General features: G+C 45.5%; 1 protein-coding gene across 4 annotated transcripts in view; it reads right to left on the bottom strand.

Annotated features, from left to right (window-relative positions):
- KDM5C (lysine demethylase 5C) overlaps nucleotides 1-13,438 on the bottom strand; it is a 457,813-nt gene that overhangs the window by 386,977 nt on the left and 57,398 nt on the right. The gene's annotated exons all lie outside the window — the stretch shown is intronic.

The following is a 13,438-nucleotide window of genomic DNA, read 5'->3' as shown; positions in this document are numbered from 1 at the left end:
CTCCCCCTGTGTATTCGGTGTCTAAGGGCTGGGGTGGGGTGGCCTGTGGGCACCAGCCTACTTTGAAGGGCACATTTGGTGCCTACTTGCATAATACAGTTTGTACTGGTTCCCGCTCTGGCACAAAACTACTCAAAGGACAGGGGAGTGACCACCCTCCTGTCCAGCTCCTCCCATAGAGAGGTGCACAGAGCTCCGCCAGGTGGCCATTTGATTCTCCCATCTTGGGAATAAGATGTGCAGAGCACCCTGGGAGCATATGACTGGTTAGGCCAGGTAGATGACGTCCTTAACATCCTCTGATAGGGGGTCACTGCAGAGAGTGACCAACCTCCTTTTAGGGTTACCTAAAGACGCCCTTGCGAGTGGGTCCTCAGATCTGTCAAGCAAGACTCTTCAAGGAACTCTACAAAACATCATCTTCTGCTTCTGGCCTTTGGAACCACTGCTGATCTGCTCTAGAACCAAACACGTCTGCTTCTGGTGGGAAGACTCCCACTGGAACATTGTTTCTCTGGGTCTTGCAAGAATTATGCAACATCCAAGACTGTGCATCCTCCAGGGTCACAAGGACTGTTTGCACCTGGAAGTACAAAGGAAACTCCCTTGGAGTGAAGGAGTCACTACCCTGCAACCGCAGGCAGCTCAGTACAATGTCGACTGGCTGGTGGGGTCTGCTGTCCATGGACAGCTGAAGATCCTGCAACATAGGTGGTGATTCTGTGGCCTCCTCTGGGTCCTGCCCGCCTTCTAGCCAAGTTGAGACTATGGGCCCCTGCTCTTGCCTCTGGACTGGCATACCTGTGCATCACGACTGTTGCACTTGCCAAGGCTTGTTGACCCTTCCCCTAGAAGATCATCAGGCTCCAAGAAACCCTGGCCCCCAGCACTCTGCAAACCAAAGATCAGCTACTGTCCTGCAACTCCTGCAATGTGGGACTTCTGTTGTGCAGGGCAGGTAGGGCCTCCTTGTGACTCCCTGTGTCAAACATCTGCGGGTCACTTATGGGGGCATCATCTTCTCTTGGCCTTCCTGCATGGTTAGGGGCAGTCCAGACTCCCCCTCCAGAGCAGTCTCCCAAAGCTTTGCAAATCCTTCTGCCACTCCTACTTGCACTTGCCACTGCTTATTGGTAACCTGGTTGGTCACCAATCCTTCTGCAATTAGTCGATTGTCGAGGGACAGCTCGTAGACAACTCTTCGGATCTTCTGCAGCTCCTGGACCCCACAGCAGGACTACTTCCACCGACTGGCCATAACTTCATCTTCAGGAGGGTGGGCATTGCCACCTGCACAGCCTGGGCACCTCCAAGAGTGCTGTACTTTCCTCTTCCTCTGCAGGCCCTCCACATCCAGAATCCGTCCCTGGGTTCCACCAGCCTGGTCCACTGGTCATGACAGCAGCTGGACAATTCAAGGCATCAACAGTCTTCAGAGAGCCTCTTCTCTCCTCTACACCTGGGTCCCTGTTGTAGGTACTCCTGTCTACTGGGTATCCTGGGGTGGGGGCATTCTCCATCCTGCCGCTTGGCTGCTGGTTTCCTCTGGTCTTCTGGGAAGAGTCCTCAATTCCACAAACTCCAGCCACTACTTTCTGTGTTAGCCTAAGGGACAACTGAGTGGGGAACTGACTTACTCCTGGTTGCTGGGGTCACTTACTGTACTTACCTGTGGTGTTCCTAACTGCCCCAGCCCCCAACTACCACACCTACCTTGGCAGGAGGCACTCGTTCACATTCCACTGAGCATATGGTTTGGCCCTCCCCGAGGGATTGTATATTTTTTGTGCTATTTTGAGTGGTTATTTTGTGTATAATTGTATGTAATCTCTCCAAAGGGGGCCATTCCAATGCTAGTCTAGTAGTTAGTGCTGTAATAAACAATCCTTTATTTTTCTAACAGTGTGTAGTCCTTCCATCTGAGTGAGTTACTGTCTGACTACTGTGGTATAGCAAGTGCTTTACATGCCTCCTGGATAAGCTTCAGCTGCTCGCCTCAGCTACCCCTAGAGAGCTTTTACTATCTGGAGACCTATTCACTATCACTAAGGGTTGCCTGGACTCAACACAGGGGGCCACACCATAGGTGTGCACCACAAAGTGAGCCAGCCTCCTACACTAAGTGGGCTGTGCATGTTACAATAAGGGATCATGGAGGATGCTATTAAGAGGTAAGGGATTTGTAGTGTGCGCAAGTTGTCAAAATCCAGTTAACACCCACCATTAAGTCAGAGGGACCAGGAGATGCCCAACCATGACCACTTTAGAGAGGATCTGAGCCGCACTTCGTAAGACTGCTATAGGTGGAATGCCTCACCCTACTAACAGGAGATGTTTTACGATAACAGAACCTAGTATGACAGTCAGCCTTGCAAAACACAATATAGTTTCTCATCAACAGGTTCTCTTTACAAGATCATTTAAAAAAAATAAAAATAAAAAACGCAACAACTTTATCAATGAAAACTTTTTGGAGATCCCACACAGGAAGAGATGCTCAGAAATATAAAAAGATCATCTCATGACCGAGAAGGACAGGGTTCCTTGTAATTCTTTGCTATTGGGGGAATGTATGTTGAATTTATCAACAAAAACATTTATTTGTCGGATCTTAGGTTAGCTTCAAAACACAAGCTAATTATGCACTGTCAAGTAAGAAAAGAAAGGAAAGCATGGAACAGTATCCAAGTAAGCGCCATCCTGTGGCTGGATGCGGACACAGACACAGACACTTCAGAGGGTACTTTCTGCAAGGACTCAACGCACAGCAGAGGCCCCTCAGGAGGCGAAACCAAAAGTCAGAAGACCTATGCTGTACAATCCAACACTGGCGCATGGGCTTTCGCGCAGCCTGTTGCTTCCCATTTGTTGGCTTTTGTCTATCTCATTTGCCTGCTTCTAGTGGAGTGCCGTTTCTCCCGGTTCTTGTACTGGCCACTCCTATGGAGCATACCTTCTTTCTCGTCCGTTTACAGGATAACATGTAGGCTTCCGCTGCTTACATTTAGGGTTTACTACTTTATCCCTCTATTTCCAACACTCCATGGGGAGTGCCATGGGCTGCTTCCCTGCTGCGATCATCCTCCCAAAGATGGCCACCTTCTTTGTGCCAATCTTCCTCAGAAGGGTACCCGGAACTGGAGCTCCCATGGCTTTTGGCAGTGTTGCTGCCTTTCATTTTCTGCAGCGAATCATCCACAGCTGGTCCAAACACTGTGGCCCGTTCAGGGCAGGTTTAAAACCGCTACCTGCAACACCCTCTTGAAGCCCAAGACTCAATCATGCATGTCGTCTTGGGGTAGACCCCTTGCACAGCTGTCTGCTTGCTTCGCACGCCGCAGCTGGTGCTGGCAAGGTATGTGTGACATAGCCTTGCCTTCTTTTTGTTCTTGCTTGGTACGGCTATGGGAGTGTAGCATCAGCCCCTCCATTTCCTCCAACGGTTGGTGACCCTACCTGTTGGAGAACGTTGGAGCTGACAATGCACCAATGGGTGGCAATCTCTCCATTTTCCCCCCTACGACTTCCATTTTCACACTCTCGCTGTCCCATGGGGCTTCAGTGGTGGGAGCACAGGCTTCTTTCATGCCACGGTCACAAGAATGGAGTTTGCCCCAATACTTCCTCTGATGTATGGTTGATTTTATTTTAAGAATTCCTATATTTTTTCTTTATCGTTGAAGTTACAGACTTCGTTGTCACAAGTTCCCTGATGGTCTCACCTTTGACCTAGGACACACTAGGGCATTGGGAGGACCTATTTTTTCCTCTCCATTGGTAAGAGGTGTCCTAGTAGGAACACAAGTATGTTTATTTCTCCTCCAAGTGGACCTTGTATGTGCCCACTCACCTTTTGACCAAGGTCTTGAACACCGAGGTCTTCTGGTGGTGCTTGCGGCTTTAAAGGGGTAAGGGTAACCCATTAAGGAATCAAACAACCTCTTCCTCTATATGAGCGCCTCCATTTTGGCTTTGATTCTTTGTTTCCCTCTCTGGAGGGTGAGAGTTCTCTGTGTGACATTAAGCACTAAATTCTTCATTTTCAGGCACCAAGGCCTCCTTCTCTAGGGACACTTTCTCGCTTTTAGCCTCTCAATCACCGAGACGGGTTTAAAGGGCTTGCGACCAATCCTCCAATCCTTGGGATTCTTTGTTTGTGCATTCCTTGATCACGGTTGTCTTGGATGTTAAAGTCTGAATGTTTCAGCTCAGCCCTACTGCGCCCCTTAGTTATCTGGTGCTTCTTAGATGCATCTCTTAACTTCCAAGTCTGTTTCAATGACTTCAGCATCGAGGTCTTCTCCTTGCACTACCTCAGTAACTTCGACATTCTCCTTTTTGCTGAAGAGGTTGAGGTTTTTCAACAGTACTCTTGAATGTGCTTTGGCATAAAGTGCCCACCTCTGTTTCTCCCTCATCTTCCGGGTCTTAGGTTGAAATTTAGTACGTGGGTTGCAACCTTCTCCATCATGAGCCTTTGGAAGGCAAAGGCTGCAAACCTTGTGGATGTGGACGCCATCACATGCATCCTTTTGTGCATTTCAAGTAGATTCTAAAGAGAGTATGATTCATCCTCCACGTACATTCTCTAACCCTCAATTTCCCACTGATGGCTAGATGCTGCAGAGGAAAAAAAAATATATATATATTTTTTTTAAAATCACCCCTTTCCTCAGAGGGGAAAAACCTTTCCTGGACCTTGGTGCAGTAACCTTGTATTTGCTTCTAGCTTCTCAATACTTTCCCAGAAATTAACTGGTGAAACTGTTGGCTTTGAACACACATCTTCTGCGTTCAATGTTTCCAGACCAAACTGCAGAAAAAAAATATTATCTAAAGATGGCACCTAAGGGGCTTTTGCGGTGGGTGTCTAACATCAGAGAGAGAAGGTCAAGGCAACAAATGGTAGGCCCTACACAAAGCAAAAAAAAAGAATTCCAGAATCAGCCAGTAGATGCTGGAATAATGAACAGCATAGATTCACGCTTTACAACTGCTATGAAGGCCTGTGGCAGCGGTAAACGGAAAAGTCTTCCATTCATATTTTTCGTGGTCCGCCATCAAGTCCTTGCTGACCTCTGCGACAATAACGAGATCCTCCCCTTTCACTTGCGACCACTGACTCTTTAGCCATTCTTGAAGGGCTTCCATGTGTACCCTTGTGCCCAGGATCAACTGTATAAACAAGGTGACCGATCATACCCAATAGCTTGATCTCTTTTCTCAATGTTCAAGATAGAGTCTTACAGTGGTACCAAGAAGCCTGTCCCTGCAATGTTTGCAATCTCCTGGGAGTTCAGTAAGCCTTTATTCCTACAGCATACATATCTGCAACCAGAAATGCCTTCTGCTTTCTAGGAAAGGGGATGATTTTTTTCAAATTTATTAAAAACTCCAAATGGTGAAGGTGGTGGACAACCCTTTTCAGAGTACCTACTAGAAAGCCTACTACATGCCAGGGAATAAAAAAAAAAGAAAAGAAAAGGAAAAAAAAAAAAGGGGGGTTAGTCTTTTAGCTGTCCCCTGCACATTAAAACATGTTATCCCACAGCAAGCAAGAGGACATTTGGGCCATGAGAGCTTGGCTAACTCTGAAAATGATCCCGCTTAGAATGGCAAGGGCTGCACTCTTTGGGACGCTGCCATGTAGAAAAATCCACGAGACCTAGACACATCTGAAAACTAAACATCTGGGTGAGTCCAGGGTGGTGTGCTTCACATGCACCACGCACCATTTCCTTACCCACAATGCCCTGCAAACCTCCAACTTTGCTGGAAATCACACATTTTTCCCACATTGTTGCGATGAAACCTTCCGGAATCTGCAGGAACCCAAAAAATTCCTACCACCCAGCATTGTCGCATCTATACCGATAAAAATTCGGACATTTTAGAGCTGCTTTGGTTCCCCCCTCAATTTCAATATGTTTTTGGCTCTTCCCTGTCACAGGCACTTGGCCCACCTACACAGGTGAGGTATCATTTTTACCGGGAGACTGAGGGGAACGTTGGGTGGTAGGAAATTTGTCGCGGTGCAGTGATCCCACACAGTAATGTGGGGAAAAAGTGGATTTTTTTTTTTAAGCTAAAATTTGAGGTTTGCTGAGTATTCTGGGTAAGAAAACACGGGGGGGAGGTCCACACAAGTCGCACCTCCCTGGACTCCCTCGGGTGTCTAGTTTTCAGAAGTGTTTGGGTGTGGTAGGTTCCCCTATATGGCTGCTGAGCCCAGGACCAAAACCGCAAGAAGTCTATTTGAGAAATGACCCGTAATTCACATGCTAAAATGGGGACTCCGGAATTCAGAGATGTGCAAATAACCACTGCTCCTCAACACCTTATCTTGTGCCCATTTTGGAAATACAAAGGTTTTCTTGATACCTATTTTTCACTCTTGATATTTCAGCAAATGAATTGCTGTATACCCAGCATAGAATGAAAACCCATTGCAAGGTGCAGCTCATTTATTGGCTCTGGGTACCTAGGGATCTTGAACCTATATTGTCCCCGCGACCACAAGAGTCCAGCAGACATAACGGAATATTGCTTTCCAACATCTGACATCGCAGGAAAAAAAAAAAAAAAAAGAGTAAAACGTGGAAAATGTTTGTTTTTTTCACCTCAATTTCAATATTTTTATTTCAGCTGTTATTTTCTGTAAGAAAACCTTGTAGGATCTACACAAATTACCCCTTGCTGAATTCAGAACGGTGTCTTCTTTTCAGAAATGTTTAGGTTTCCGGGATCCAGCACGGGTTTCACACCCATTTTTGTCACCAACTGGAAGGAGGCTAAAAGCACAAAATATATAAAAAATGGGGTATGTCTCAGTAAAATGCCAAAATTGTGTTGAAAAATGTGGTTTTCTGATCCAAGTCTGCCTGTTCCTGAAAGCTTGTGACCTTAGCATCGCAAACCCTTTAGTTCATGCCATTTTTTTGGGGGGGGGGGGGGGGGGGGTAGAACAAGGGGCTGTATAAAAAATATAAAAAAAAAAAAAAAAAAAAAAAACACACCCCCACCACAAGCTTTTTTCTGCCCAAACGTGAAGAATCTTTTGTAAGAGGGATAAGGGGGGTGCAAGTAGGACTCTTAAACAGTTTCCAATATAGGAATAACCTGTTGCAAGGCTGCCATCTTACACCTTTCTGTCTAGATAAACCTGTAAACAATGGCCTTAGCAATCTCAGTCTCTTTTGTCCTACCATCTAGGGTGTTGTCTACCTCATGCCCGAAAATATGTTTTCCTGAGAGGAATTTGTCAGTTATGTTGATCCGAAACTCAGTCCTGGTCCCTTGATATACCTCCGTTAGAAAACTATTGTCCATAGATTTCATTTTTGATTTGTGTTTTTGTATCATTAGAGAAGTAATTTAGCTTGGGTCGACATTGCTAATGCGGGCCGATTTTTTCTGGACTACATTTTTAAAACTGGCGGATGTGTTGCAGTGATGATGTAATATTTCAGGAACCATGAGACATATATACTTAATTCTGGTGTCAAAAGATAGGTTTCGGGGGTTAGGTAGTCTTATAGACATAAAATAACTTCAGAGCAACGCTTCCGCCATTTTCTAAAATGGTGGCTCTATAATGATGTTTTAACCATATTGGTAATTTACTTTAATATTGTTTTTGAGTCAGGTTTTTTTTAATGATTCAATAGTAGGTGGCGGCAGAGGATCTTTACATCCTGATAGTGTTGTCAACTACAAAATCTGAGGACTCCAACAAAGAAAAAATGTGTCACGTGACAAACTAATCTTGGAGAAAAGCGAACATGAACTGCAGCTGGGCAGAAGAGTCAAGATGCTGCAGAAATACAGCAAGACAATTCACAAAAGATTGAAACTGGTGGGTTAAGAGACTCAAATATTTTATCATTGTAACAGCAAGTGCTACAAGTCGCATACAATGGGAAAAAAAGCAAGAAAGAAAAAAAAGAAAAAGAAAAGCAGAAATCAGTGAATCACGAAAATCCAAGACTTCTGAGAAAGAGACGACAACAAACCCAATGTCCATCCCCTTCAATGGATACCCCCGTTCACCCCCAACTGATCAGAAAGCAAAGGATCTTCAGTGTGCTAGAACAAGAAAGGTATCGACAAAAGAACAAAGTACAGAGTATGTGAGTCTCAAAGGGAAAACATGTTTTTATCTGCAGCCATTTTCTTCCAAGATGTAGTTTTCAGCAGAGTAGCTGATCTAAACAGCGAGGTGAATGTATTTGCAGCAGGTCTGTATGCCCACCCAAACTGCATACATTCAAAAATATGTATGTACAATGAGCTCCTAGAAGCAAAGTAACTTCCAGCAATCAGTTAAGTTTGCACTCTGAAAAAGCAAATCGAAATTTTAAAGCCACTCGAGTGCTGGCTACGGGTTTACACTCAGTGAGATAAGAGAAACAATGGTCAACATTGATGAAACTGTATGATCTATAATAATGAAATTAAGATTTTTTGGGTGAGAATGTACAATGACAGAATACGTTTTTGTCAGTCTAACAAAAAGAATGAGCCGCGTAAGGCGTTCTCAGCTGGTTGGACTCGAAGTTCTTCATGCCAAACTAACATCATAGGATGCAGTGACAATTTTAAGAAACTGCCTCAAAGATTTAGATTTTGGACCGAATGACAATTTGTGATGCCCCAGAGCTCCGCAAACCATGGAAGTCAACAAGGAGGCCTGATGTGGTCTTAACATTTTTTACATAATTTATTATCAGCCAAGCAAAACTGTCACAAGCTTAAGTTCTTGGGTCAGAACAGAAGCAGACAACACTGATGATGGCGTTGGATATAAGCGAAGAAGTGGGAGACCGACCCATGAACCGGCAGGGTTACGCTGTGCAAATGTACTGTCTACCAGATCAGGTTTTATGAATTACATCAAAGCAAAATGAAATCTTCGCTATAAATTACTGCCCAAGCGATCTAGGAACGGCGCAAAGTAGAAAGCGAATTGTAAGAAAGTACCCACTTTTTGGCACGGTTAGCCCCAAATTTTGAATCCTATGAGTGTGCTTAGACTGTTTTCCATGAGATCCTGCTAACCAGGACCCCAGTGATTGTGCTCACTCCCTCTAAAATTGGTTACCTTGGACTTTTGTGCACTCCACAATTGGCATACTGGTGTCCCCTTATAAGTCCCTAGTATATAGTACCTAGCTACCCAGGGTATTGGGAAAACAGGAGTCCCCCATGGGCTGCAGCATGTGTTGTGCCACCCACGGAAGCCCATGCAAAATGTGTCTGCAGGCCTGCCATTGCAGCCTGTGTGAAAAGGTGTCCAGCTGCATAACTCCTAATTTGGGCACGCTTGGTATCAAATATGTCAAAATCATACCCCAATACTGATGCCAGTATTGGTGGCATGATTCCATACACTCTGGGGCTCCTTCGAGGACCTCCACAGTATTGCTCCTGCCAGTCTTCCAGGGTTTTGCGGGCAGCCCACACTGCTGTAGCCCCTCAGACAGGTTTCTGCCCTTCTGCTGCTTGACCAGCTCAGGCACAGGAAGGCAGAACAAAGGATGCCCTGAGGGAGAGGGGAGACAACACCCTCTCCCTGGGAAATAGGTGTTCCATGGCTTGGGAGGGGTAGCTTCCCCACGCCACCGGTTTGCTTTGAAGAGCACCTTTGGTGCCCTTCTTGCATAAAACAGTTTGCTCTGGCACGAAACTGGACAAAGGAAAGGGGAGTGGTCACTCCCCTGTCCATCACCACAGGGGTGGTGCCCAGAGCTCCTCCAGCTGGCCACTCAATTCTGCCATCTCGACAACAAGATGTGCAGAGGTCCCTGGGAGCATCAGAGTGGCCAGGACAGGCAGGTATGGTCAGTAACCCCCTGATAGGTGGTCATCATGCAAAGTGCCCAAACGACCTTTTAGGGCTATTTAGGAACTCCCTTGCCGGTGGGTCCCCAGATGCGACATGCAAGACTCCACCAGGACTTCTCTACGTCATCTACTTCTGCTCCTGGCCACTGGAACCACAACTGGACACTTCAGGAACCAACAAGACTGCAACTCCCGAGACGTCCTCGCCTTGCAACATTGTTTCCCCGGCTCCTTCCAGCAACAGCAATATTTCCCTGGCTGTGCATCCTCTGAGATCAGCAAGACTTCAGCTGCACTGGAAAGCAAGAAGGAATCTCGATTTGAGTGAAGGAGTCACTCCCCTGCATCTGCAGGCATCTACAGCAACAACGTCCGGCTGTGTGGCTCTGCTCTTCTAACTGCATGGAGTCTCGTGGTGGTCTGCAGTGGTCCCCTTGGTCCTCTCTGCCCATCTTGGGAGATTGTGAGCCCTTGCCTCTCCTTGCAGGACAGTACCCCTATGTACTGTGACTCTTGTAGCAACCAAGGCTTGTTGTCTCCTGCTCAAAGGGATCTTGTGGCTCCTAGTAACCTCTGCCTCCAGCACTTCATCCTTCCAAGGATAGTCTCCTCTCTGCTGCTCCAGCGACGTAGGACTCCTCTCCAGTTGTGCTGATTGGGCCAGTGGGTTGCCTGTTGGGGCTGGGACTGCTTCTGCGGACTCTCCCAACTGCTGAGGGTCAGCCTGGACTCCCCTCCAAGGGTAGAGTCCCCTGACCACTGATCGACTACAACCCGGCGACTGACGTGGGACATTAGATGCACGGCTCAAGGAACTTCTCTGCAGCTCCTGGACTCATCAGCTCATCTTCACCTCTACCCATCAACCCGGATCTTCATCCGCAGAAGGTTGCGCAGTGGCTCTTGCCCCGACTGAACGCTCTACTGAACTCTGTCCCCTTCTTTTTCAGGTCCTCTTCTTCCAGAATCCACTATTGGGTTCGGCTGATCTAGTCCTGTCCTTGCACAATCCATTCTTCTTGTTAATCCTTGGGAAAACCAGGTACTTACCTCAGCTCTCCTGGTCACGGGGTGGGTGGTGTGCTGGGGTGGGGGCAGGGGGGGGTGTGAAGGGTCACTTGGGGTCCTGTGTTCTCCCAGCTGCCTTCTAACAACTCCTTGGGTGGGGGACTTCACATTCCACCATTTTAGTATATGCCAATTTTCTGCGATGAAGTCCGTTTCTGTATTGTAGCTGACATTTTTATGAGCTACCTAGTAGAATTTGATAATCTTTATCAAATGACAGGCGTTTTCCACATGACAAAATGTGTGTTGTGCAGGAAGTTCAGTGGATGTGGATTAGACGATGCACTTATTGAGGCTGAACTCTTTGGCAGAATAACTGTCCAGTCAGCATTAAACGGAACTCATGTTCATTTGTTACAAGGTAGGCTCATCATAGCGGAGGCTACAGAAACACGGTGGTGGAATTCTTTCTGGGACAAGAATGAAAAATTGGGTTTTGAATAGCTTATCTCGGAAGTGAACAAGGCACAGGGTGCACTTCATCCAAAAGACAATGTTCAATACACTCAGTTCAGGGAAACTTTTTTTTTTTTTTTTTTTAATACACATGATGGCTCTAGTGAAAACACTTGGTACATGCTGATTGGGAGCTGCACTTTAAGACTGTGGATTCACTGAAAACTGTTTGGCTAATTTGATTGCATAAACTAACTGAGATGTGGGTCCTGGTATTTGGAACTACTGAAGAAGCTATAGGCGAAAAACCCATATGGCTACAGAAAATTAATCCGAAGACATTTTGTGGTGAAAGACAGAGGGAAGGTTCAAGGCTGTGCTCCAGATATGAAACGGACGATCCAGAGATCACAGAAAAGCTCCACGGGATTTGCTGGCCAGACACGTAAAAGCAAATATGTTGCCTAATGGGGCAGCTAGTTTACCACAAAGTTCCTTCAATTTGCTGTGTTTTCAGCGAGATGACAAATTCTAAATCAATGGGCCATTGAGAAACGGTTCCTCACCACGGACCTGTGGGAGAGAGAAGGGAATGTTCTAATTAACATGTCGACAGCCTTCTGCGTTTCATGCAGCAGCAAGGAAACCCCTTTGAAATGACTGAGTCCGTGTGCATTCACAACTTTGTGACCAAGCATTATGTGGATAACGATGTAAAGACACATCTACTAGATTTCCCGGAACACGGATCGAAACTATATGTAGAACTGAAGCTGGAAAGATTTATTTATTTTTAAAGAAAGAGCTGTTTGACATACGCCATAAAACTAAACGGCTGCACTTTAACTGCCACAGTAAGAGTTTTGTCCAACCAGCCACTACAAAACAGGTTACAAAAAACTTTTTCAAGCACACAGAGAGATGGAGTTAGTAAAAGAAAGGGGTGAATTTAATCAAGGACATTGTCACATGATCTTCTTCCAACAAACACAAACTGAACCGAACCAGTGAAACACAAACTTGTACTAAAGCTCGGAAACAGCCTTTCACCTCAAAAATGTTAATTCGAAAAGGTGCCCTCATTGAAAACTGCTGTTGTTGTGGACCATATAGCACAATTGCGAATCGTCGACGTTTCATCCATGCAAAGGATTGTCAGGCATGTAGAAACAGTGACAAGGCGAAAATTGTGAGGCAACCACCTTTGGCATGTGTGCAGTTTCCTGATAAACCTTGGGAGAAATTGGCATTGGATTTCCTTGGTCCAGTGGACAAACTTGGTAGAAGGAATCCGTTCTTGATAATTTTAGTGGATTATCATAGTAAGTGGTTCATGGTCAGAAGCGTGGAGCAAATTACAACAATCAAAGTCATTGAATTTCTTAAACATGCATTTCTGGAAGAAGGGGTACCAAAGATCATTGTAACAGACAATGGTGTACAGTTGGTTTCTACAATGACGACAAATTTCTTTGCTGGACTAGGAATTTAACATGAGGGTGGCACTATATAGACCACAGGCAAATGGCTTAGTGGAAAGAGCGAATAGGATTGTCATGGAAAATATTCAATAGTCATTGGCCAATGGATTGGACTGGAGGGTGGAGTTGAATAAAATGATAAGGGCACATAGAGTAACACCTCATTTAGTAACGGGTGTATCACCTTTTGTTGCTCTGAAAGGCAAGGAACCAGCAACCAAAGAGTCTTTGTGGTGGTTGAAGGAAAAGAAACAGGTATGGGTTGATCGCTAGAGCATGAAAGCCAGAGTTGTGGGCTCACAGGAACGGAATAAGTCATATTATGACAATAGGAAAGGGGTGAAGGATATCTGCGTTGGAAAAGGCGATTATGTGGTGGTGAGAAAATGTGGTGTTGTGAAGAAGGGGGATAGTAAGTTTGGTGAACCTCATAAGATTGTGAGGGTAATTAATTTGGTAGCCAAATTGGATGATGGGAAAGAGTAGAGTATTGGAAATTTGTGTAAATATGATCTAAATCTACTATGTATATAGAAGTGTATAGTTTGTGTACAGTTAATAAGATTTAAATGGACCATGTATGTAGGTTGTATATTGTTTAGAATGTTTTCCTTGTAAGTATATTCATAATTTTGAAAGGGGGGGGGGAT

This window comes from Pleurodeles waltl, chromosome 10, assembly GCF_031143425.1.
Source record: "Pleurodeles waltl isolate 20211129_DDA chromosome 10, aPleWal1.hap1.20221129, whole genome shotgun sequence".
Taxonomy (NCBI): Eukaryota; Metazoa; Chordata; class Amphibia; order Caudata; family Salamandridae; genus Pleurodeles; species Pleurodeles waltl.
The sequence above is the reverse complement of the archived record's forward strand: the minus strand, read 5'-3'. Positions and strand labels throughout refer to the sequence as shown.